General features: G+C 48.9%; 1 protein-coding gene across 7 annotated transcripts in view; it reads right to left on the bottom strand.

Annotated features, from left to right (window-relative positions):
- The window catches only part of NRXN3 (neurexin 3), a 1686346-nt gene extending 1663779 nt beyond the window's left edge, over nt 1–22567 (bottom strand). For all 7 annotated transcript variants that reach the window (XR_003435587.1, XR_003435591.1, XR_003435588.1 and 4 more), the window contains exon 1: nt 22264–22567. The gene's annotated coding sequence lies outside the window, so the exon portion shown is untranslated. The remainder of the gene's footprint in view (nt 1–22263) is intronic.
- Nucleotides 22568–23416: the final 849 nt, after the last annotated feature.

The following is a 23416-nucleotide window of genomic DNA, read 5'->3' as shown; positions in this document are numbered from 1 at the left end:
GCAGGGAGAGAGACAAAGAAGGTGGCCCTCAAGCCACCACACATCAATGGCCACAGTACCTGGGGAGAGGACTTCCCAAGGGCATGGGCTGACAGATGACCTTGAACTCTGTCTTCAAACCAGTTCAGCTGTATCCTTGGATCCCTTCAGTCCCATTTCCACTTGACACCAAGTTTCTTAGTAAAAGAGAGAGCCAGTTCTTTTACAGGACAGGAGTCCTTACCCTCCACTCCAGCAGACTCCTGGGGTAGCCTGAAACTCCTAAATAACACTGTGCTGACTCTCAGATCGCTTCATTTGGTGTTTTTCGGGCCTCCTCTCGCCAGCTTTACAATGACTTAAGCGATATTGTGTCCCAATGTCCAGCCATACCAAGCTACTGTGTGACTTTCTGCTACCCTTAACCTCTCTGAGCCTCAGTCTGTGTATCCCTAGAATAGGGGGTTAAATTAGACAAGTTCCAAAGTTTCATTTTAGCACTAATATTCCACTATTTCATAACTGTTTGAAAGATTATCAGCTAGAGTCATCTGTGATAATGATATCTACTTTATCAGAATTGGACTTGAAACTATTTGGGACCTGCCTGGGTCCTCAGCTGAACAGGCTTTCCGAAGTTTCCCTTAGCCTGGTAAATGTTCGGTCAGTCAACTTCCCCTCCTCATATTCTTATTCCATATAGAGGTGGGGGATCAGGAAGGCAGAAGGCATTGGGCACACTGAGGAGGAACTGGGAAGTACTGCTGAGTGCCCACTTCTTGTAAGGAAGAGAAAAATGCACATGTTCAGGCTCAGTGGCTGACACCTCTCGGGGCCTCTCCTACCCCTCCCCTTTTTGAAATACTTGAAATCTGCCCTAGCAACCTGGAGCCATGCCACCCTCCCTGGGAGAGGAGTTCTGGTGCCAAGCGTCTGATGGCGACCCACATCGACACCCTGGGAGTTGTTCTCCACACGGATCTCTCCCTCATCCCCATATCCAATTCATCATCAACTCCAGTCAATGGTACCACCAAAACATGCCTCAGCTCTGCCAGCTGTCACCCACACCGCTGACCCCACTCCATCTCCAGCACCCGGCACAGTGTCTGGACCCAGCAGGTGCTCCTGCTGAATGAATGGAATCCAAGAGAACTTCTTTTTCCCTGAGAAACAGGGTATTTTGCAGGGCAACACTGAGTTCAACATGGCCAACCCAGCTAAAGCATAAACAAGCAGCCACACCAAACCCTGCACCACCACCTGAGCGAAGAATCCCTCTCGCCTTCCTACTGTCCGGTCTCAAGGCTCAGGAGTGACAATGAAACCACAGGCATCTCCTCACTCTGTGGATAAGATCTGAGCGTAAGTATCAGTTTAACATCTGAGCAGCATTAATTCCCAGGAGCCATCTCCTACCCTTGGGCGGTGTAACAATATCCAAACAACACACAGCCTGTGCGCACGCACGCACACGCACGCAAACACACACAACACTCCGGCGGCAGAAGAGAGCACGGCTACAACTCAGATCCAGTGCTGGGGCCTCATGGCCCCGTCCCCACAGGAATTTTAAGAATCTGCACCTCGGTTCACTGGCACTGGCGTGGTCTTCATGAACACAAAAAGCAGCCCTCCGACCCCTACCCGCAGTCCCTATCATCAGGGCCAGATACTCAAAGTTTGCTCACAGCTCGAAGAGGAGAAGGGATGATTTAAGATCCCTGTTTACTCCAAGTTTCTGGAGTCCCACATTCATCTGTAGGGAGCCACTTGCCACAAAAGCCCTGAGCTGCAGAGCGATGTGGGTGGCCGTGCGGCTCCCCTGCCACGCCCATTTCAAGACTGTCCTCCTTATTTCACCTGGTGGCACCGCCTCCAACCTTCTCACGCCAGCACACCGGCACTGCACCTGCCTGGGAGCCAACCTCCCAGCCAAAGACACAGAGCCGGGCTCTCGCAGCCCATCTGGCCACATGGCAGAGCAACTCTGGGGGCCGGCAGATCCCCAGAAAGCCCCAGCCTCCTCCCTCAGTTTCATCAAGTGCATATCCATGCTGGCCCTCCTGCCTGTCCGTTCTGACTGCCCTGGGAGCATGTTTCACTCTGGTTACCAACACAGGCTCTGGAGTCCAACAGCCTGGGTTTGGATCATGTATCCCTCCCGAGGGGTGTACCTGGAGAAGTCACCCAGCCCCTCCAAGCCTCTGTGCTCTCATCCATAATAAGAGCACATAATGTGACTCACAACGCCTACCACACAAGACTGCCGTGAGGACTAAGTGAGTTAACTACTGCAGAGCTCCTGACACCACGTAAGTGGTCCCTCCACTGCTGTCAGCTCCCATGCCCCCGACCCAGCTCCACAAATCCCACCAATTATGACTCTGATTGCACTGAAACACACAGTTCTCATGGCCTTAAAGAAAGCTCCATGCAAGTAGATGCTTTGAAATATAGGCAAAATAAAGGGAAATGAATTTCTCTTTTACCTTTCCTGCGGTGTCTCTTCCTCTTCCCTGTGTAGAGACTTTTATCTGATTAGAAACAAACTGATTTGTCAATATATGAAAGAGAGTCACTGATGGAGGCCAAATTCTTCCAATTCCTAGTCACACCACTTTCCACCAGACAACACTGTTAGTGTCACTGTCATTTCGTTACACATTTCCTTAATAATATCCTTCATTTGTAGACTACTCCTCCCAATTCATCCCTCTCCCCAAGAAAGAAAACCTGTGGGTTGGAGGAAAGCCTGAGGGGTGCGCCTCTCAACAGTGACAGTGGTTCCTTCTGGGAGGAGGGATTCCAGGTGATCTTCAATTTCTTCTTCATGCATTTCTCTGTCTACAGAATTTTGTTTTGATTCTCTTTTTTTCCCCCCACAATGTACATGGCACATGTATTCCTTTTTAAAATGAGAAAAAATATAAAGTTACTTCAAGAAGTTCCAGGCCTTGTCTCCAAAGGTAGTTCATGATAGAGAACTAAGGATGATGAATCATTCATTCTCATTTGACCCTCAAGGACTAGGCAAGAAGTGGCCTGACGTAACAAGGGACCTGAACTGTGGAAGCAGGAAGGACGGTACTCATTCATCCCCATGCAAGGTGCTGTTTGTGAACAAAACAAAGTCCCAGCCAGCCCTTGGGGTGAGGATGTCCTACTGGGGCAGACAGACAATGAGCAAAGCAAACACATATGTAACCTGTCACATGGTGGTAGGTGCTATGAAAATTAAGTAACATAAGAGGGATAAGAGTGCTGGGGAGGGAAGTGCTGTTCTGGAAAGGGTCAGGGGGAAGGTTTGTCCAATGAGGTTCACTTCTGCAGAGGCCTGGGGAAGGGAAGCAGCTGAGGAAACAGCCAGGACAAAGGCTTGGAGGTTGTACTGGACTTGTCGAGTCCAAGGAGCAGCAAGGAGACTCGTGTGACTGGAACAGCACGAGTGAGAAGGAAAGTGGAAGGAGAGGAAGGTAGAAAGTTGCTGAGGCTAGATCTGGTGGGGCTTGCCAGTCAGACTTAGGACTCTGGGGCTCACTCGGGGTGGTATCGGAAGCTATAGGAGCCTTTTGAATGCAATGACATAATCAGACTTTCACTTTAAAGGCTCATTCCAGCTTGCTGTGTGAAGAAAAAAAAAAAGTATAGAGTCAAGAGTGGAAGCAGCAACCTAAGTGTCCATCGACAGATGAATGGATAAAGAAGATGTGGCACATATATACAATGGAATATTACTCAGCCATAAAAAGAAACGAACTTGAGTTATTTGTAGTGAGGTGGATGGACCCAGAGTCTGTCATACAGAGTGAAGTAAGTCAGAAAGAGGAAAACAAATACTGTATGCTAACACATATATATGGAATCTAAGAAAAAAAAATGTTCTGAAGAACCTAGGGGCAGGACAGGAATAAAGACACAGACGTAGAGAATGGACTTGAGGACACAGGGAGGGGGAAGGGGAAGCTGGGACAAAGGGAGAGAGTGGCATGGACATATATACACTACCAAATGTAAAACAGATGGCTAGTAGGAAGCAGCCACATAGCACAGGGAGATCAGCTCCATGCTTTGTGACCACCTAGAGGGGTGGGATAGAGAGGGTGGAAGGGAGGGAGATGCAAGAGATATGGGAACATATGTATATGTATAGCTGATTCACTTTGTTATACACCAGAAACTAACACACCATTGTAAAGCATTTATACTCCAATAAAGATGTGAAGAAAAAAAGAGTGGAAGCAGGAGTCCAGTAGGGAGTTCATTGCAATAGTGCAGGTGAGAGGTGGTAGTGGTGGCTTGGACCACAGGGGTAAGAAGTCTGGATATATTCTGGATTTAGCTTTTAAATGAGAGGCTACTGGCTTGGTTGATAGATTGAACGTGGGATGTGAGAGCAAGAAACGAGTCAAAAACAATTCTAAGTGTGTCCCGGTGAGCAACTAAGAGGATGGAGTTCCCCATCTGGGAAGAGTAGGTGGGAGCAGAACGTATAATCAAAAGATGTTAAAGCGTGTAAAATCTGAGTTGAATTAGTATTAAACAAACAGGTAGAGCTGATGATCAAGCAGGTGGATGTACAAGTTTGAGTTCAAGTGCAAGGTCCAGGCCAGACATATAATTAATTCTGAGAGCCCTAAACTAGGTAGTCTACTTATAATTCCTCACTTAATATTCCCAATTGACCTGTGGGGTGGGTGTGACTTTATTCCTGTTTTGTAAATGACAAATCTGAGACTCAGAGAGGGGAAGTCACTTGCCCAAAGTTTGTACTCATAGAACAGACTCACTCACATTCACATCTGGGTCAGTCTGATTGAGAACCCATGCATCAGGCCTTAAGAAATCCAGATTATAATAACCACATGGCCAGTGAATCCAGGAACATGGCAGCCTGTACCTTCCCCATTCAGTAAGCTGAGCCCGACCCCCTTACGAGATCTTCAATTGCTCTTGTTGCCTCAGCATCCAAGGGCCCAAAGTAACGTCTAGCTCTTACGCATGGGCTTCTGCCTTGGTTTCCTGATTTGTCCCAGATCCTCCAAGGGACCCGAAATCAGGCTCTAAACACAAGCCTACAGCACTGTAGCCCTAATGCCCCATCACTTCTCGTCAGTTCCCTGCGTGGGCAGGCACCCCAGGTATCTGCTATACACTTTGAAGTAACCATTACCTGGAGATCTCATGACCTTGACCTCAGATGGCTCCTCCCACTGTGGGACTTTGGTCAAATCATTTGGCCACTAAGCGTCTGTTTCCTCAACCACCAGAGGGTGGAAGTTAAAATGGAATCTTTTAGGAGTCTGTGAAACATGTCGAAAGGGCAAGTTTTTCTAAATACAGATATTCTATGGTGGAAAAGCCTTGCATCCTGTAATCCTGTTTTGCATCCTGGTTCTGAGGCTCACTGGCTAGGGAGTCATGAGCAATTTAATCCCTCCTTCCCTAAACGAGGGTGATAATATCAACCTTACGGGGTGTGAGGAACACAATCATCTGACACACGCGTGCTCTCTACATGCTAGTTTACTGAATACATACTTTAGAAAAGTCCAAGAACACACAGTGAGCCCAAGCTCCCCAACACCACCTCCTAGGGACTTCTCTTCCTCTGTAGCACACATAAAACATTCCAGCATGTTCCACCGAGCTATCTGATGATCTCTCTCACCTCCTGCCTTGGCCTATGCCACATCCCCCCAAACCTTACATCCTAACAGCTCACCTTTCCACTTGGCCCTAGTCTCATTTCTTCAACTCCTACTCCCAAGAAAACCCTGAGAGATGTATTTGGAGGGAAAGGGAAAGATGAAAAGAAAACCTCCTTGCCTGTCCTATCTGTCACCGGAAGCAGAAGCTTTCTATTAGCAGAATCTGACCAAAAGAAAATAACGATTATCACCACCAGTATTACTGTGGTAATGCCTCTTATATACCAGGCAGAACCACAAAGTAGTATAGAAAGGGGAGTGGCATGTGGATTAGACCACAAAGGGTTCTAATCTCGGCGGAATCACTTTACCAACTAGATGACCTCAGACAAGTCACTTGATTCTAAGCCATCCCCAACTACAAATATGATGTTATTACCTCTGATTTATAGATAATGACACTTGAATATCAGCTTCATTATTAATACTCATATGGCCTTGGACGCTTGGCTTTGAAGTTTCAGAGAACAGCTATGGAGGACCTATTATGTTCCAGGGCTGCCTCGGACCTGTGAATTTTCTCATTTTGAAGCAGCCCTGAGGTAGGAGTCACAATAGAGCTGTAAATCCAAGTGGCTCAGGAGGTGAAGTATCTACTTAGCTAGTAAATAACAAGCAGGGAGTTACCCTAAACCAAAGCTCATGATGCTTCCCTTGTCGTATCTTGATACTCAGAGCACTACAGGCTTTGAAGTCAGAAACCACTGGCTTTACATCTCATTCACTTGCTGAGAAGCCTTGGGTAAATTACTTAACCTCCCTGAGATTCCATTTATCTCATCTTTGCAATGAAGACACCGCTACCTGTCTCATGGGCCGTCATGAGGATCTGGAGAGCGTGCGAACAGTTTAGGCACAGTGCATTGCACAAAGAAGCTCCTCAGAACCTAGGGCTCCATTCTCACTGCTACTTCAGGGCCACTTCAAAATAAGAAGCAATCACACGTTCAAGGCAGCCCTGCGATACAGTAGGTCCTCCACAGCTGCCCTCTGAAACTTCAAAGCCAAGAGTCCAAGGCCATGTGGCTATGAATGACAAAGCTAACATTCAAACACAGCTCTTTTGTCCCAAGTCCAGGGATCCCCCAAAAGCCAACTCAGAGCAATATGACCGTCCTGAAACCCGAGAGCATCATGTTCTCACTGCCAGCCTGCTCCTTTTATCCCCTCTACTCTAGCTCAATTTTCAGCTACCTATACAGATTCACACACAGGAGGAAAATCACCAAGTCAGAAGAACCCCCTTTTGCCAGTTCACAAGGGATCTCCTAGTAAAAACGCTTCTATCTCCATTTCAAGGAACAGAAACAAAAAGCATCCTATTGACTTTGCGGCATAAAGCAATTAATTCTCCAAGCACAGTTCAGAGCACAAACAGTCCAGCAAGGTCCAACTAAACATAAACGGAAACCAGCACAGCAGCTCTGAAGTCATCAGGTCCCTAAGGAAATGGTGATGCTGCGAAGGCACCTATCAGTCAAAGCTGATGCTGGAGGAGCCATGCATGTCCATGCTGCAAAAGGAATAAAAAACTCAGATCCACAAAGTATAAACTCAGGTTCCTGCACCTCAGGCTCTACCTAGGAAACCACAGGCCCTTCTGAAGTATTTTGCAAGAAGCACCAACCCTCAGGCTTCCCTAAAAGATTCTTAGCCTTTTCTCTCTGAAAAATGACAAAATCTGCAGGAGAACAATGTTGACAGATGAAGACTGGCTTGGTCCTTTGTAGTTACTCCCTTGTTCCGCCTTTCCTCCTTCCTGCCCTGTGCCAGGATGAATCAGATGCACCCACATGGACCATAGTCTGGACTTGGCTCAGTGGCCAATAGAGCCAGTGTCAGCCAGGTAGTACCCTCCTTGCCTCCGATTCTGCCAAATCCAGTGACTTCTCCATCCTGCCTCCAGAGTTCTGCTCCTACACCACATGTGAATAAGCCACCACTGCTCTAATTCATCCCATGTTCCCGGGGACAAACAGACTAAAGTCCAAATGCCTTTGCCTACCATCTGCATCTCCCAGCACCCACACCAGACCCCACCCATGGCAAAGCAGCCATGTGGTTGGGGTGTGTTGGCTCCACCCCCAGCTCCAGGGGAGGGAATCAAATTGCAATTGGTTCAGAGAGGGGCATGTGACCTAAGCTGGTCCAACCCAAGTGAAGCCCAAGATTTTTCTTCAATGGCTAAGGGAGAAGTTTTCTCTAGCTCTTACGGGTCAGGCTGCTGACCTGAGGTCTAGAGCTGCAGAGCATTTTACTACCACGGGCGAACCAGCCTGAGCCTCTGATAATATTGGACAGCCTTAGACCGAACCAAAGCTGAGATCCATTCTCTAAAATTTTAGTTATGTGAACCTACCCCCCAAAATTCCCTCCATGGTTAAGCCTGATTGAGTTGGGAGTCCCCCTGCTAGGGATCATGCTAACTGAAACACCTACCATTTCAGGTTATTCAAAAACTTGCCTAAACATACCTTCCAGCCCCACGCTCACTCAGTCCTCCACCCATTGCTATAAAGGTCAATCTCCTGTTTATCGGAGGGAATTCCTCATTTTCTTTCTTTTCCTCATGCCATTTCCTTGGCCTATCATCCTTGGTCCTTCTTCCCCATCTGCTGATGTCACTGTTTATGAATTCCACCACCTCAGTGAAGCCTTCGTCACACTCCCTTCTCTGGCAAAAAATAAGCATCCCCTCCATGGAAACCCCCTTCTATCCTGGATCCAGGCCTCCCGCTACGATGTATACACTCATAATGTCCTTTACTAGAGAATGTCAACTATCACTTTTCTCTGTATCCCTAGCACTAAACACAATGCCCCAGGCAAAGGAAGCGTCCAGGAGCTATTTGCTGAGTTGAGTTCATGGAAGCCTGCACTGGACCAGATGGGTCTATGAGCAGTACTGACTTTCCAGAGGGCATTCCTCTCTCCATCCCACCCCCACCCCGCCCCAGGCCTCTGTGGAACCTCAGATGTGCATTTGAGAGATGGTGGCATGGAGTATACTGTAGATAAGGAATGGGGTAGGAGATCAGCAAATCAAACCTGTATTGCAAACCTCTTTTAAACACAGTAACCAAACTCAAGCAAGGCCAGTGGAGTCCCTCCATCTGCCCAGCAAGGGGTCTCTCTGAACCACTTCTACCAAATCCATCTCCAACCGCCGTGCAACTCTCCCTAGCACCGTTCCCCAGGCTCCAGTCCCAGCTGTGCCGTCAGCCATGTGTGTGTCCTCGGGCAGATCATCTGACTGCTGATGGCCCTCATCTATACATTGAAGAAGGCGAGCTAGCCATGCTCTAACATGCCACCCACTATCTAAGATGCTGGGATTCTATACAGGAGAATGGAATCTCTCTTTTCCAAACCCCTCATTTGGAGAAATCCCAGACTCTAACACTAATAAAGGGTTAGAGTTTTTCCCACCCTCCAAACCTGTCCCTTCCTTATTTCCAAGGTAAAGGAACACATTTCCCCCCAAGGAGACTAACACAGCACCTGCCTTATGTGCTGAGGAGAGAGGCTCAGCAATCTTTCCTTCCTTCTTAAGACATGAGACTTCAGATGCCAAGATTTGCCAACTGCCTCGTTACACCCAAAATCTAAATCTGGAAGCTCAACAGCACGAGTGGCTGTTGTGGAAAAGTGCTCATGATGTATCTTTAAGTGAAAATCGAGCTAGTGTGACAGCCTCCAAAATGTGATTTCAGTGCATGGCACAGAGCAGGCACTCAATTAGTACTTGTTAAATGAGTGAAGGAATGTCTTTAGAAACAGAATAGCACACCCTGGATTGTGGATGCTTAGATATTAAGCTGGAAAATAGAAATCAAAATTTCCCCATTGGTTATTTTTGGAGTTGGGGACTTACAGGTGAGTTTTTTTTTTCCAGTATTTTCTAAATGTTCTGTAATGAACAAGTAATATTTTGCAATAAGAAAATCATTAAGTCACTTTTATAAGGAGTTAATTGTTGTAAAAAAAAAAAAAGAAGAAGAAAAGAAAAGAAAAAAGAACCACACATATACAAAAAAAGAAAGAGTGACTGTCATCCAAACGCGCAACCCACACACAAGCCACCCTTCCTCCCTCCCACACATCTCACCCCTTCTCGGAAAGCTTCCCCGCCTTCCCTTTTGTGTCTTGATTCCAGGCATCTGGGGAGTCAAGCGATTGCCTTCAAGTGTTATCCTCATCAGAAGCAGAGCCCAATATTGAGGCAATCCCCATTACTCCAGGGCCAGGAGAAAAGCAGGCAAAAAGCTACTCTGCTCCCTTAGGGTGCTCCCCCAGCTTTGCCAGACCATCCCGTCAACCCTGGAGGCGATTCCAGGCAGGGCACGGAGAAGCCGCCGTCTCGTGGGGCACTTGTCTACATGGGCACATTCACTCACCTGCAGGTCAGGGAAAGGATGCTGAAGAAATGAACTCCCGTGTCCCGGCAAGCTTTTCAGGAAGTTAGTATTTTATCAATGACCCATTAACACATCTCCTTCCGCTTCTCACATATTCTTGCCTCTCTCTCGTGGCTCTAGACCAATTTTGTGACCTGAGTCCCTGTCCTTCTTCCCACCTCAACTCACATCGGCCCAGTGCAGATCAGCTCAAGGTGGGCCAGTGGGACCACAGGCCTCGAGGGCAGAGGCGACCTCAGGTGAACACGCAGGGAGGGTATTCGGGGAGGCACCAGACAGAAAAGGAAGGACGGAACTGCAGGTGACAAGCATCTAACTAATTAGCAACAAGTCAGAGGTCCTGGGCCATCAGACCTAGAAGAAGGCTGGCCTGGGGGCTCTTGCCAGATGAAAGGAAAATGGAGATGGCTCACAGCACAGAGGGGCAGCCATGCCCCAAAGAAGTCCTTTGTTCCTCCTTCCTCTGGGTTCTCCCCAGCCAGGACAAGCAGGCCTGAGGGCTCTGAAGTAATCCCCCTTGTCACCCACTGTTCATGATTAGCAAACCCAACAGGTGAGATGCAAGAAGCCCAGACAGGGCAAGATTCAGAGTGTCCACCGTCTGCGAACTTTACCTCTCAAAGCCTCAGTTTCCTTGCCTGCAAAAAAGGGAATAAGGATTCCTACTTTTCCTAGTTGTTGCAGAATTCAGTGAGATAATTTTAATAACGCATTTTACATACTGCTTAGCATCTAAGCGTTCCACACGTGGCCAGGATTATCAGCATTTTCTTAACTTCTCTGGTTTTGCTTCACCCCCACCTCATCCTTCAGCTCTCTCTCTGCACAAACATCAGTTTTTCCAACCCACCTCCCCACTCTGAGATGGGATGTTAGAGAGGGTAGGAGAGTCAGACAGACCTCAGTTTTAGGTCTAGCCTGGACACCTCTCCGCGGCTCAGTTTCCTCATCTGTAACAAGGGAACAATAATAACGTACCTCCCTCCCTCCAAGACTCACTGTGAGGATGTAGTCTAGTGAAACATGTGAAACCCTTACAGCAGGGTCTACATATAGTGAGAACTTTAGCTATCATTTTCCCCCTTGATCCCATCATTCTAAATTAGGTCTCCATAATTCTCAGAGCATTCGCCATAATTTATAATTACGTATTTCTTTGTGTTATATAATATTTGCCCCTCCACCCAAGTTTAAATTCCATGAGGGATAAACCAAGTATCTCTCTTGATTGTGGCTTGTGTATTCCCAGCACCTGGTACAGTGCCTGGATATAGTAGGTGTTTAATAAATATCTGTTGGATGAATAAATGAACAGAATATTAACGCTGGCATGGAAGATCACCAAGGTCCCTTCCAGCTCTGAGAGTCTCTGACTATTCTCTATTTTTTGACAGCTTTGGAAGAAAAGTTTAAAATGAGCCCCAGAGAAGCTGTTCACCAATCCCGGGGGAAGACTCGGGATGGTTGCCGCTGACAGACTCCCGAACACTCAAGTTGTGCAGAGATTTACTCTGATTTTTTTAAAACCTGAGAAGGAAGGCTGCCAAGTTTCCAGATTGGGATCATCTTCTCCTCCCTCAGGGCTGCCTGCACACAGGACATGAAACAAGGCTCTGTGGTGAGTAGCAGGGATCCAGGATAGGGGGGCAGGCCTTCTCGTGTTAGCAATGGACAGTCAGCCCTGAGCAAAGACGACCAAACCTCACGGATCAACAGGTGACCACAGCAGTCTCTGTCCTCACCTTTTCACCCCTCCAAAGAGAGAAGACTTCACATGTATGTGCATGAAACAAAGGGGGCTCTGGGGCTGGCCCTGGATATCATGACCTCACCCAGTCACAGAAAGTGCTTGCTTTTAATGCAGATTCCTGGGCCATCCTAGAACTTCCAAATCAGATCTGCAGTGGGGCCTAAGGATATGCATTTTGTAAAAGTTCCCCAGATGTCTTGATGCATACCAAAGTCTGAAAGCTGCTATTCTAATGAGAAGAAAATTGACCAATATAAGCATTGCCCCACTGGATACTGGGTCTGTGTAACCAATTAATTCTGCACTTCTAACTCTGGAAACAGAAACTAGCCTAGCCTGCGAACACCTGCTTTGCAGCAGAGGCTATTCTGAACCACCAGTTTATAAGTCTGATGGATCACCTGGGAAGCTTTAAATATACTGATCCTGGTGTCTTACCCCTAAAGATTGATTTGATTGGGATGAGTTGCAGCACAGGTTTGGGATTTTAACATGGTGATTCTAATATGCAGCAAAGTCTAAGAACTACTACTCTAACTTACCCTTCCCACCCAGCTCACTAATGCAGGCTCCAGACACCACAAGCAGCCAGAACAGCCTTCACCCAACCAGAGGCTCAGCCTGAGCTGTCATGGGCTGAGAAAGGAAGGGACAGTGAGGTTCACATTGCAAGACTCTGGGATTTCTGGGGCTCAGGATCTAGTCGGAGAATCCACCCTAAAGGCCCCAAGTTTTTACCTCCCAGAAGTTATAGGTGACTTGCTGAGCAGGCATCCGTGTCCTCAGTGTGGATGAGACAACAGAACACGACTGTAAAGAGGTCCCAAAGTCCTGTTCACCAAAGTTTTATTCCAGCTCCGCCGTTTACCAACTCTGCAACCTCAGCAGGTTAGTTAACCTCTTCAAGCCCCACTTTCCTCATCTTTAAAATGGGAATAACATTACTTAACACTTACTCACTGCATCCTCACAACTGTATATGCAAAGCACTTAACACAGGTGTTGGCACGTAGCAAAAGCTCAATCCATCTCAGCCAGTGATAAAATAACAAATCATTCTCTGTTGCTTCATCCTTTTCTTTCTTGCCTTTAGAGGGGCGTGGACCCTTGGCGGCTATTCTGCTGACCTCAGATACTTCCTACTCTTCTAGGGCCCCCTTTTCTTGCCAAGCTTGCCCAGCTCTTTGCTCTTGAGTTTGCTACTTCTCTGAGCCTCAGTTTCCTCATCTCCAAAGTGGGGTATAGAAGAAGTACTACCCCTGTGTTTATTTTAAAAACCAATGAGCTAACCTATGTAGGGTGCCAAGCAAAAGGCCTGGCACAGGGTCACTCAAAAAACAAACAAACAAACAAACAAAAAAACCAAAGATGCTGGAGAAGGTGAAGAATGACTCTTTCTCTCCCCTTGAATTGAGGTTCAGCAAAGAGCCATCTCCATCTGCTCTGGCAGCCAAAGGGTAGAGAAGACGCCTCCTGAAGGCTCATGGGGAGCTGAAAATTCCAAATTTCGAGCCAGGGGACGAGGCAGCCTTGCCTCCCCTCCACCCGTCCCGGGGTGACGCTGAAGAGCGCTGACTCCAGCTTGGGCCCCTCTCACCAGCTCCCCACCCTCCTCACACCCCATTAGCTCTGGCAATCCAATTCCCTTTCTTCTACCTGGAAATCGATGTTTAATTAACACATTATTGAAAAAATAAACACAGTCTTCAATGGGACTGCAATGAAGCTAATGCAGCTCAGCTTGGGGGCCACAGACCATCCCCTCAGTGAGAAAAATGCTCTTCTCATGTTCTCTGCTTCTCAAGCAAGAAAAAATTCCCCTTTCTCCCTGGAGTCCTCCAGCAGGGGAATCCCAGCTCCTCCCACTGTGTATCCTCCCTCCAGTCTCTAGGCGGGGAGATCACCCACCCCTTCTCACCCCTGACCCTATGACATAGACACAGGGGGAAGGAAGAGGGATTAGGTGTCAGTGCATCTATCGCTGCTCCATGGGGGAGAGAGGTACCTGCAAGGCGTGGGTGGGCCCATCTCCCCATTCCCTCCAGACCAGAATGAGCACTCATCCAGTGAGAGGTCAGCAGCTGTCTTCCCCTGGCTGGAGGAGGGAAGGAGGCCCAGGGGTGGCTCAGCAAGATGATGAGCCCCAGACGCCCTCCGCAGCCCTCACACTCAGGAGCTGATCTGAAGACCTCCTCCTGGGGAGTCTCCTCCTCTGGCTCCCACCCCCTCTTCTCCAGGGTTCAGCACAGCGGGCAGTGCAAGGACTCAGAAACAGCATGAATTCTGGAGTCAGACCCAAGCTTGGGTCCAAAGTCTGCTACTTCTCACTGTGTGATCCTAGACAAGTTAGTTAACCCTTCTGACCAACGGTTTCCTCATCAGACAAATGAGGACACTGCCCATTACAGGAAATACACCAGAACACCATGCTCTGCTAAGAGCAGGTGCTAGGTGGCTGTCCATTCGCCAGCATCTCCACTGAGGGCCACCCCCTGTTGCAACAGCCAAGGGGAGTGTGGGCCCATCAGGGATCGGGGCCACAGAGCAAAGCAGAGGCGGGTGGCAGGTTCTCTGCCTTCTGCCCACCCACCACCATCCCAAACGACCTAAGCTCCCTCCCCCGACAAGGTGCCTGAAGTCGCAAGAAGGTAACTGAGTCACCGTGGGAACCAGAGTCTCTAAAGTACCATCAGAAAGACCAGCAGCAGCACCACTGCTGGGCCAGCGGCTTCCTCTCCCTAAGCCTAACGGGCCACTGACTGGCAGCAGCATCTTCCGCAGGTCCCAGGGTTGTGAGCAGCCAGCCCAGCAAGCGGGTTGGCTCTCAGAGTCAAGTTCCCAGACGTGGGGACCAGAGGACAGGCCCACGGAGGTGCTGCGACACAGTGTGGCTATCAGAGCGTTGGAGCCAGGCCACTGGGTTTGAACATGACCTCGTCACTTCCTACCTGCGTGACCTTGCACATGTTATTCAACTTCTGTAGGGCTCAGTTTCTTTATCTGTCATACTGAGATGTTAACAGTACCCACCTCGTAGGGTGGTAGGAAGGTTAAGTGGGACAATGCGTGTCAAGTGCTTAGCATAGTATCTGACACACAGGACTCAAATGTTGGCTAGAAGAAGTAGTTGTAGTAAGGTAGTTAGGTTAGTAGTCGTCATGTTGGTAGTTGTAGTAAGGTAGTTAGGTTATTAGTCGTCATGTTGGTAGCAGGAGTAGTCAGAAGATTAAGGTCTTAATCCTTTAGAAATAGGGGACAAATGGAAGCATCTCTGGGGGAAGTCTCTTCTCCTAACCATCTTCTTGGCCTAAAATTTGATTTCCCTATCTGACACGCCTTTCCTCTCTCTGTCCCATGAACAGAAAGTGGGTAATGTCACCTCAAAGAAGGATGACCATATGTTTTATCATCCAAACCAGGACATTTCTGAGAGCTAATAATTACACTAGGACAAAGGCCTAAATGGGCCTGTCTCTACAAACCAGGGCATCTGGTCACCCCACCTCAAAGTCACACAGAAAAGGCTTCTCACGCTGTCTCAAGGTCCTGGAAGAAGGTAAGGCTTCCCTGCTTCTCAGAACCCACTTTACTCTGGTCCCCCACTTCCCCTACCTTCCTGGCCCCAGCATAACATACACCCACACATGCACACATGCATGCACGCACGCACGCACGCTAGGATGTCTATCCCCTCCCTGAGTCGAGGTCAAGGCCAACCCTAGGGCTGGAGCAGAGGGACTAGTAAGGACCCTTCCACATAGTCCATGAATTCAAGCTCTCCAGCCAGCCTCTGGAAACGGAAATGAAACACACTGAGGCTAGTGTCTGGCTCCACGCCTTGCTTTCTTGAGAAGCAAGGGCTAAGCCAGTCTGGGAGAAGCACACAAGCTCCCAGGTCATCAGGATCCAGACACCAGCTGCTTGGACCTCTGAATGGAGCTACTGCTGTATCTGAGAGTAACCATGATGGGCAGGGCTACATGGGACTAAGAACCTGGAGCACTCCACTGGGGTCTCTTCCTCCAGCACACTCAGGGGATGACCTTGACCAGCACCCAGTGATTCTGATGACCCTGGAGAATAGCCCCCAGTCTCCTTCCAGCTCGGCAGGAAGAGTCTGCCCTCATTAAAGGCACATCTACTCCCTCCCACCTCACCAAGACCCCACTCCCCCACCGACCAAGGAAGAAGGAAAGCTAAGAGGGCACCTCCGGCAGCCTCCAGTACAATCCCATTTGAGAGAGGGCCCACGTCCCACAGGCAGCAAGATGGTATAGAAAGAACACTGCCCGGATAGCCAGAAAACCTGGATTCCAGCTTTGTCTCTGCATCAAACTTGGCATATGACTTTGGACCAGCCATTTAATCTCTCTTCGCCTCAGTTTTCTCATCTGTATTTGAGAGCACTGAATGAGATAATGGCTCATCTCCCTTTTACCTCTAACAGGGTAACATAAGGGTCACGGACTTGGGCTCTGGAATAAAAAAGATCTGAGCTCAAACCCCTGATCTGCCATCTTACTATCTTATTTTATCTAAGTCTCAGTCTCCTCTTCTGTCAAAGGCAGGGAATAATAGCAGAGTCATCCCTCGGTAGCCATGGGGTATTGGTTCTAGGATCCCTCGCGGATTCAAAAATCTTCGGGTGCTCAAGTTTCTTATATAAAATGATGTGGCACAGTTGGCCCTCCATATCCGAGGATGCAGAACCCACGGATACAGAGGGCCAGCTGTATACTACACTGAGTTGTCTGGAAAATTAAAAGAGATACTGAATGTAAAAGAAAAAAAAGAAAGAAACTTGGTACAGAACTTGGTATATATTAAGTACCTCAGAAACGGTAGCTATGTCACTACCGTTACTATTACTTGATGATGATGATTAACTAGTATTAGTGGGACCATGAAGGAGGCAGAGTCAGTCTGAGCCAGGCATGGAGGAGACCTTTCTATTGAACTCGAAAGTCACACTTTGCAATTCCTCTAGCAGATCTGGACTTGCAGGCAGGGACAGGCAGAGGCAAAGTTCAGCGTTCGCAGAAGACAGGCTCCAAGGTTAGAGCCGACACCAAATCCAACACCAAATCCATATGGTTCTTTCTTCCAATCAACAGATATTTGTTGAGCACCTACTACATGCCAGCAAATGTCCTAGGCACTGAGAACACTGCAATGAACAAAAACAGGCAAAGACCCTGACCTCACGGAACCTGAATTCCAGAGGGAGAGACAGACAAGATTACCTTAACACTTCGGTATGTAATGCAGTGTTAGGTAGTGAGCAGCTGATTGGAATGAAAGGCAGAGACGTGGGCTGAAGGTAGCGGGGGGTCAGGGTGAGGGGCGCTATTTTAGAAGGCCACTCAGCAGAGGCCTCACTTGAGCACAGACCTGCAGAGCCCTGCACGAGCCCAGTACTGCCACCTGTGGCTGGCCCAGTCACGCCTCATCATCTGCAGAGCAGCCAGGGCTGGCCCTCAAGGGTCAGAGCTGCGGAGAGGCTGGTGGTTCCTCCCCCAGCAGGTACGTGCTTGAGGGAAGCAGGGCCTGGTGGCAGCAGGAACCAAGGCCTGCACATTTCTAGGGGGCGAGCTTTGGAACGGACGTTTCTACTTTTCCAAGTCTCCCATCCACACACGAGGGTCACATAAGGAGAACACAGCAGGGGGATCCCAAGAGCCTTCTCCTCTCGGCATTTGGCACAATGATTCGCCCCTGGGGCATCCTACCCCCCATTTGTCCCCTTTCTCTGGCAATGACGTAACCCTTTCTCCCTGATCCCTCAAGGTCAGCCCCAGGAAGGGAGAGGGACATAAGCTACGTACAACAACCAGCATTTTGCCCCAAGGATTTTTTTTTCTCTTAGGAAAAATGTTTTCCAATTTCACATGTAATTGCTCATAAAGAGGGACACACCTTTAACCAAAAGAGAAGGGAAAATGGCGTCCGATAGTTACGACGGCTGGTGCCCAGGAGGGCACAGGGGCTCAGCTGCTATCCCGGCCGAGGGCGAGCGCAGCTCCTCAGGGGCTGCAGAGCCTCCCACAAGGCCGGGCCACCCTCCCACGCGGGTGGCTGAGGCCGGGGCGAGCAGGGCCGTCCTCCCCCGCTCTGCCCAGGGCTCCCGAGGTGGCCAGGGAAGCCCTCAGTCTGGCCCACCTCATCCCTTCTCCCCTTTCCGTCCGCAGCCGCCCGCTCGTCCTCCATGAGCACAGCCACCCACGGGCCTGCTCTGGCGAGCGCGGCTCTCCCACGAGGCTTGCCGCCGGAGACAGGCGCCTTCTCCCCCCACCGTCTTCTCAGCTACCCTGAAAACTCCGTCGCCTTCTCACCCCCACCAAAGACCGCCGCTCTTTGCCTTCCTCCCCCACAAGAGAGGGAAGGGGAGCCTCCTTTCCCTGTCGCCCCCACACCTCCCCAGAGCCGTGCGCGCGTCCGTGCCCACCAAGCACACTCACGCAGCACGAACAGGCAGGCACCCCCTGCTTGAACCGCACGCACCATGTGGACAATCCGTGTTGTCCGACTGGGAGCACACCGGCGTTTGACAAAACACAAACACCCCTCCAGCCCTCACCCAAAAGGCAACACAAAGGCCACCAAGAATTTTAAGACCAGACATCAGACGGAGAGCGAGGGCTGGGTAGGACAAAGACATCACTCCAGACTCCCGACGAGCCACGACAACTCTGGGAGATTCTGCAGTGCCCTCTGGCTTGACACAGCCCACTGAGCAGAGCTGGGTGTTGGTGTGTGTGAGAGCATACATATGTGTGTGTGGAGAGGGGGCATCTGTCTCTCTATTGTCCAGGCATCACATCTCCCCAGAGGTAACCCAGTCCAGACGCTTTCCCCGTGGAACCTTCCTCTGATGTGCCGCAAACATATATTACACGGATGGTTAAATTGCATCATTATCACCGGGTGCTTATTTGGCCAAAAAAAAAAAAAAAAATCATTAATGTCACCTACCCCCATTCCAACCCCCTTCTTATGAGGTCCCCTCCCCCAAAGACTCCAACATGCTAATCCCATGAACTGCGACACACCACAGCTTTTGGTAAAGAATAATGGCGAGGAGAAAGAAGAGAGCGGTGTGGGGAGAAGACGTGGGTATCGTTACTGCATTTCCCGTATGAAGACGGGTGGAGAGGAGCCATGGTGGAGGTAGGGGTGGGGACAGCCGTAAAGGGGAACGAAACCAAACGAAATCAAGCCCTTGATCGCCTGTGTCTGTGTGAGAGAGTGTGTGTGCAAGAGCGTGTGCAAAGTGCGTGCGTGTGTAGATGTGCCGACTTAGCCCTCCTATCAGAAGGCTGCATCCGTGTGGCATGTAGGAAAGGCCATCGCACCACTGTTGTGTTGAAAAAAAAAAAAAAAAAAAAAGAGCCGCAGAGCCATCAGAATCAGAATTTTCTCATCCAGACAGAAAGGACTAAAGGAAAGGGGGAGGGGGTATATGGGGGTAGGGGAGAGCGGTGTGTGTGCCAATGGAAGCAAGAGAACAGCAGAATTAGGGGAGGATAGAGGGGGAAATTGGTGGTAGGGCGGAAAAAACTGCACACACACAGAGACACAAACACACACAATACCCAAACGCCAACCCCACCGCTCCACTGTGCATCCAAGACTGACAACCCGTCGTCCCCCATCTCTCTGCTGCCTCTCTGTGCCCCCAAAGCTGGTGCCGATGGATTTCTGTATCTCAGTTTTGCAGCAGTGGGCTAATTACAACCAAGCCCCCTCACCAAATTAACCCCTCCCCTCCTTCTCCTTCTTTCTCTAAAAGGCCAATTGAAGAATAATGTGTTTTTAGAGATAATGGATTTTTTTTTCCCAAGGAACGAGAGAAAGGGGGATGCAGGACAGAAATTCTGCAAGCCGGTGACTTCCGACCTCACCTCCGTCTCTCCTCATGTCCCCATTTGCTGTAGCATCTCATCTACCATTTTCCAACCATCCCCTTACCCCCCACCACCCAAAAGAAAAGACCTTCCTACCATGCACATCGACAAATACATCAACCGCCACCCAATCTCAGTAGCCGATCTCAAAACCCCAAGCATCAAACCACCTCGATACATCCCTTCCCTTATATAAGCAGCAAATCATCAACACGTTCAGTAGAAACGCAGCATTAAAATCAACAAAAAAGGAGGCCAGACCTCCATCAGACCCCTAATAATTAATAATAGGGAGCTACCAGAGCAGCAAAGATGCAGTTGTCTCTCAAAATCTAGAATCCCTTTGATTTCTGGCCCCCGCATCTTAAGAAGCAATTTTTTTAAATTATTATTTCACTAGAAAGGACTGGAAAGCTCCAGAAAAGGCCATTCGCACAGTCCGATTGTTTTTAAAAAATTAACCCAGCCCTGTTGCTCACTTTAATAGCGAACTTCCAGCGTCCAGCCTTTTTCCCCTCTTCCAGAAGGAAGACTGGCTCGCCAGATGAACCCCAGGCTGCAGAAAATGGGCCAAGAGCCCTTACTCTCCACTCCCCAACCAAAAAAAAAAAAAAAAAAAATTCAAACAATAGGAATGTCTCTGCACAACCAGCACCCGTCTGAAATATCGTTCGCCCCAATATGACTGAGGCAGATTAAGCCAGGTTAAAAAAAAAAAAAAATACCAGCCTTGCTGTGTCTCTCTCTTCCCTCCATCCTTCAGCCACGTACCCAGTAGCCCTTAGGTAAACTTGCCCATCATAACTAGCGGGACCATTTTAACTTGAAAGGCGATGCAGAAGCAAGCCCTTGAATGATGATGGGAGGCTCTACCCAGAATGGCAAATTCATAAAGGCTAGTTCTTCGGGCTCCCCAAACATAACCTCCAGGTGCCCCCAGATAGACTATCCCAGGTACTAAGTCACCCAGCGCACTGGGAGTTCAAATTTCCATTGGAACCTTCATCACAAAGGCAAACGGTCATCTGACCCCCCGAAACTACACGGTCCTCCAGGTGTGACAAGGAGCATCTCTCTCCCTCCAGGGCCATCCACAGGACCCAGAGCAGAGGAGGAATTAAGAATGTTGGGGTGGATTGTGGAGGTAAAAGAAAACTATCTCCCCAAGCGGGAATGACCGGAGGAAGCGGGGAAATGACAGCTCCCCTTTTCCCAGCTCTCCTATCTTGTCCGACTCTGTCTAGCTCCATCCTAGCCTAGCTCTGGATGATCTCTGACCTTTGTATTCAAACAAAACATTTTTAATAATGATCAGGGAAGAGAAATCCTACTTTACCTAAACCCCAATAATGGTTATCAAAAATAAAATTTTCTCACAGCATGATGATATTTCTACATCCAAATCCAAAGAAGAATGCATTTAATGGAAGAAGGGAGAAATTTATTTCTTTTAACAAGTAATCACAGGGTAAGTCACCTGCAAAGCAGCCGAGCCCATAGGTTGGTATGACGTCACTGGCCTAGGAAGGGATGGGGGGGCGACAGATATTTTTCCCTTGTCATCAAGATGATGTTTCTAAAGCAGTTAAGTTTTGTGGTTAAAAAAAGAGAGAGGGAAAGAGCTGAAACTCTGGGTACAACACAATGCCTAGAAAAAAATACATCGAACCAGCCTTTAAGGTCACTGAGAGCTTACAAAACCCACAGTGCTTACACAGAGGGGAAGTTTTCAGGCAAGCCTGCTACTAAATCATTAATATAAACAAATGGAAGGCAGAGAAGGAAGATTCCCTTCTAGCAGATCCAAACAGGAGTGCTCGCACACACGCCACACACTCCCTTTTCACCTTCTCTGAGTATGCCCACCTCCACAGCAAGATAGCAGGACTCCAGCCTGAATCTTCAGACTCAAGATCCACCTCCTCACACATCTTCCAAAAAAAGAAAAAAAACACACTCACACACACACACACATACACACCCTTCAATTCCTCAACAGCTAGGGAAATCCCTATCTCAGTTCAATTTTCTCTTCTTGTGATCCTCAGAGCTTCCCTTCTTCTCTTTCTCATTTGAACTAGCCCCTTCCCCAGAAAAAAAAAAAAAAAAAAAAATGAAGGAAAAGTGATCACAAAATGCAAAAAAAGTATCTGCCCAAAATGAAGTGACAGGTACACGTCACTGCAGACTAACAATCCAAGCAAATAAGAGAAAGACTTTAAAAAAGATTAAAAATCTAAAACATTCTCTGACTTTTTCAACATCTGGAGCAAAAGGACCCAACTTCCAGGAGAAACTGAAGGAAAAGAAAGGCAGTTGGAAAGCCCTTCCCATGGTCAGCCAAGGCTCTCCGATCCAGCCTTCAAAGAAAAAAAAAAAATCTAGGTTGGTCGCTCCCAGCTGAAAACTTCTACCCTCTCAGGAGCGACCTCTTCCCAGAACCAACAAGAAGCCCGAGTTGTTTCACATGCCGCCTGCCTTCCTTTCCCCCCACATCTTACCTTTCCAGTCGAGCAGAAGATTTGGGGTCTGTTTGTTTGTTTGATGTTTAATCAACTGAGTTTGCTGGGTATGTTTCCTCTTTGGGGAGGTTCAGATCCCGGAATCTTTCGGTCTCCTTTTCTTTTTCTTTCTCTCTGGGAGGGAGTGGCGGGGAAGAAGGGAGGAGGTGTTGGAGGTGCGAAAAGCAGGTCCTTGGTGGCTCGAGATGCTGGCGGCTTCGAGAGGGGAGGACACACTCCCTCTCGCTCTCAGTGAGTTGCATGCGAGAGGAGATGTGTAGGGCTGCGCTCTAAGCCTGAGACTGCCGGAGGAGCCCAGGAATTTCACGCACTCCAGAGCCGGCCCCTCCCTCTCCCACACAGACCCCGGCATTTAAAGAGACAGCCAGGCTGCCTGGCTCAGGGCTTCACCTCCTCCCTGACTGTTTTTCAAACAGCTGAGAAGATATCAACTGGGAGGGGCACTGTGCAGCCCCCTGCGACTAAGAGGCAGTGTCAGGAGCTCATTTCTCCCTTCATCCCAGCCTAGGAAGGGTCTTCGCTGGATCTGGAGCAGGAATTAAAGACAAAATCCTCATTTACAGCTTCAGTAGACTAAGCCACTTCCTCACTGGGGAAGATGCATGTGTCTCACTGCAGAATGAGGGAGTAGAGAGGACCCTGACCTACCAGTGTGCCTCAGTTTCCCTGAGCAGTCACTCCTCCTTACAAAATTAGGGCAAGCCCTGTGCATCTGGTGGAGGCTGTAACTAGGACACAAAGCCATTCCTCTGCAAGCCCTCTGAATGCCTGCTTAAGACAAGACATAGTGCGGGGGACTGGGGACACACACGAAGGTGACAAATGGGGCTTCCCCTCCAAGGGCTCCTGGCAGGGAAGGCAGACAGAGGCACAGCCCACCCTATCTTTGGGGGCTGAGAGCTAAAGGAGACAGAGGCAGGAATCAGGCTCTGTGTTGGATCAGGCGGATGGTTCCCTTCTGTGGCTCGCACCCTGAGCTCAGGGCATTGCCACTGCACACCCAAACCCTTCAAAGTCCATCACCAGTTTTGCCAAAGTAGTCCACGTTTGTGAAAACATTTCCCCAGTCAAGCCTAAACAAGGGATGGCTGTCAGTGGCACCAAACACAAGGTTCTGTTCATCATCGGGCCC

The sequence above is a fragment of the Aethalodelphis obliquidens genome, unplaced genomic scaffold (genome assembly GCF_003676395.1).
Source record: "Aethalodelphis obliquidens isolate GAN/ISIS:26980383/991018 unplaced genomic scaffold, ASM367639v1 scaffold21, whole genome shotgun sequence".
In the NCBI taxonomy this organism is placed as follows: domain Eukaryota; kingdom Metazoa; phylum Chordata; class Mammalia; order Artiodactyla; family Delphinidae; genus Aethalodelphis; species Aethalodelphis obliquidens.
This window is presented reverse-complemented; position numbering and strand designations above follow the sequence as displayed.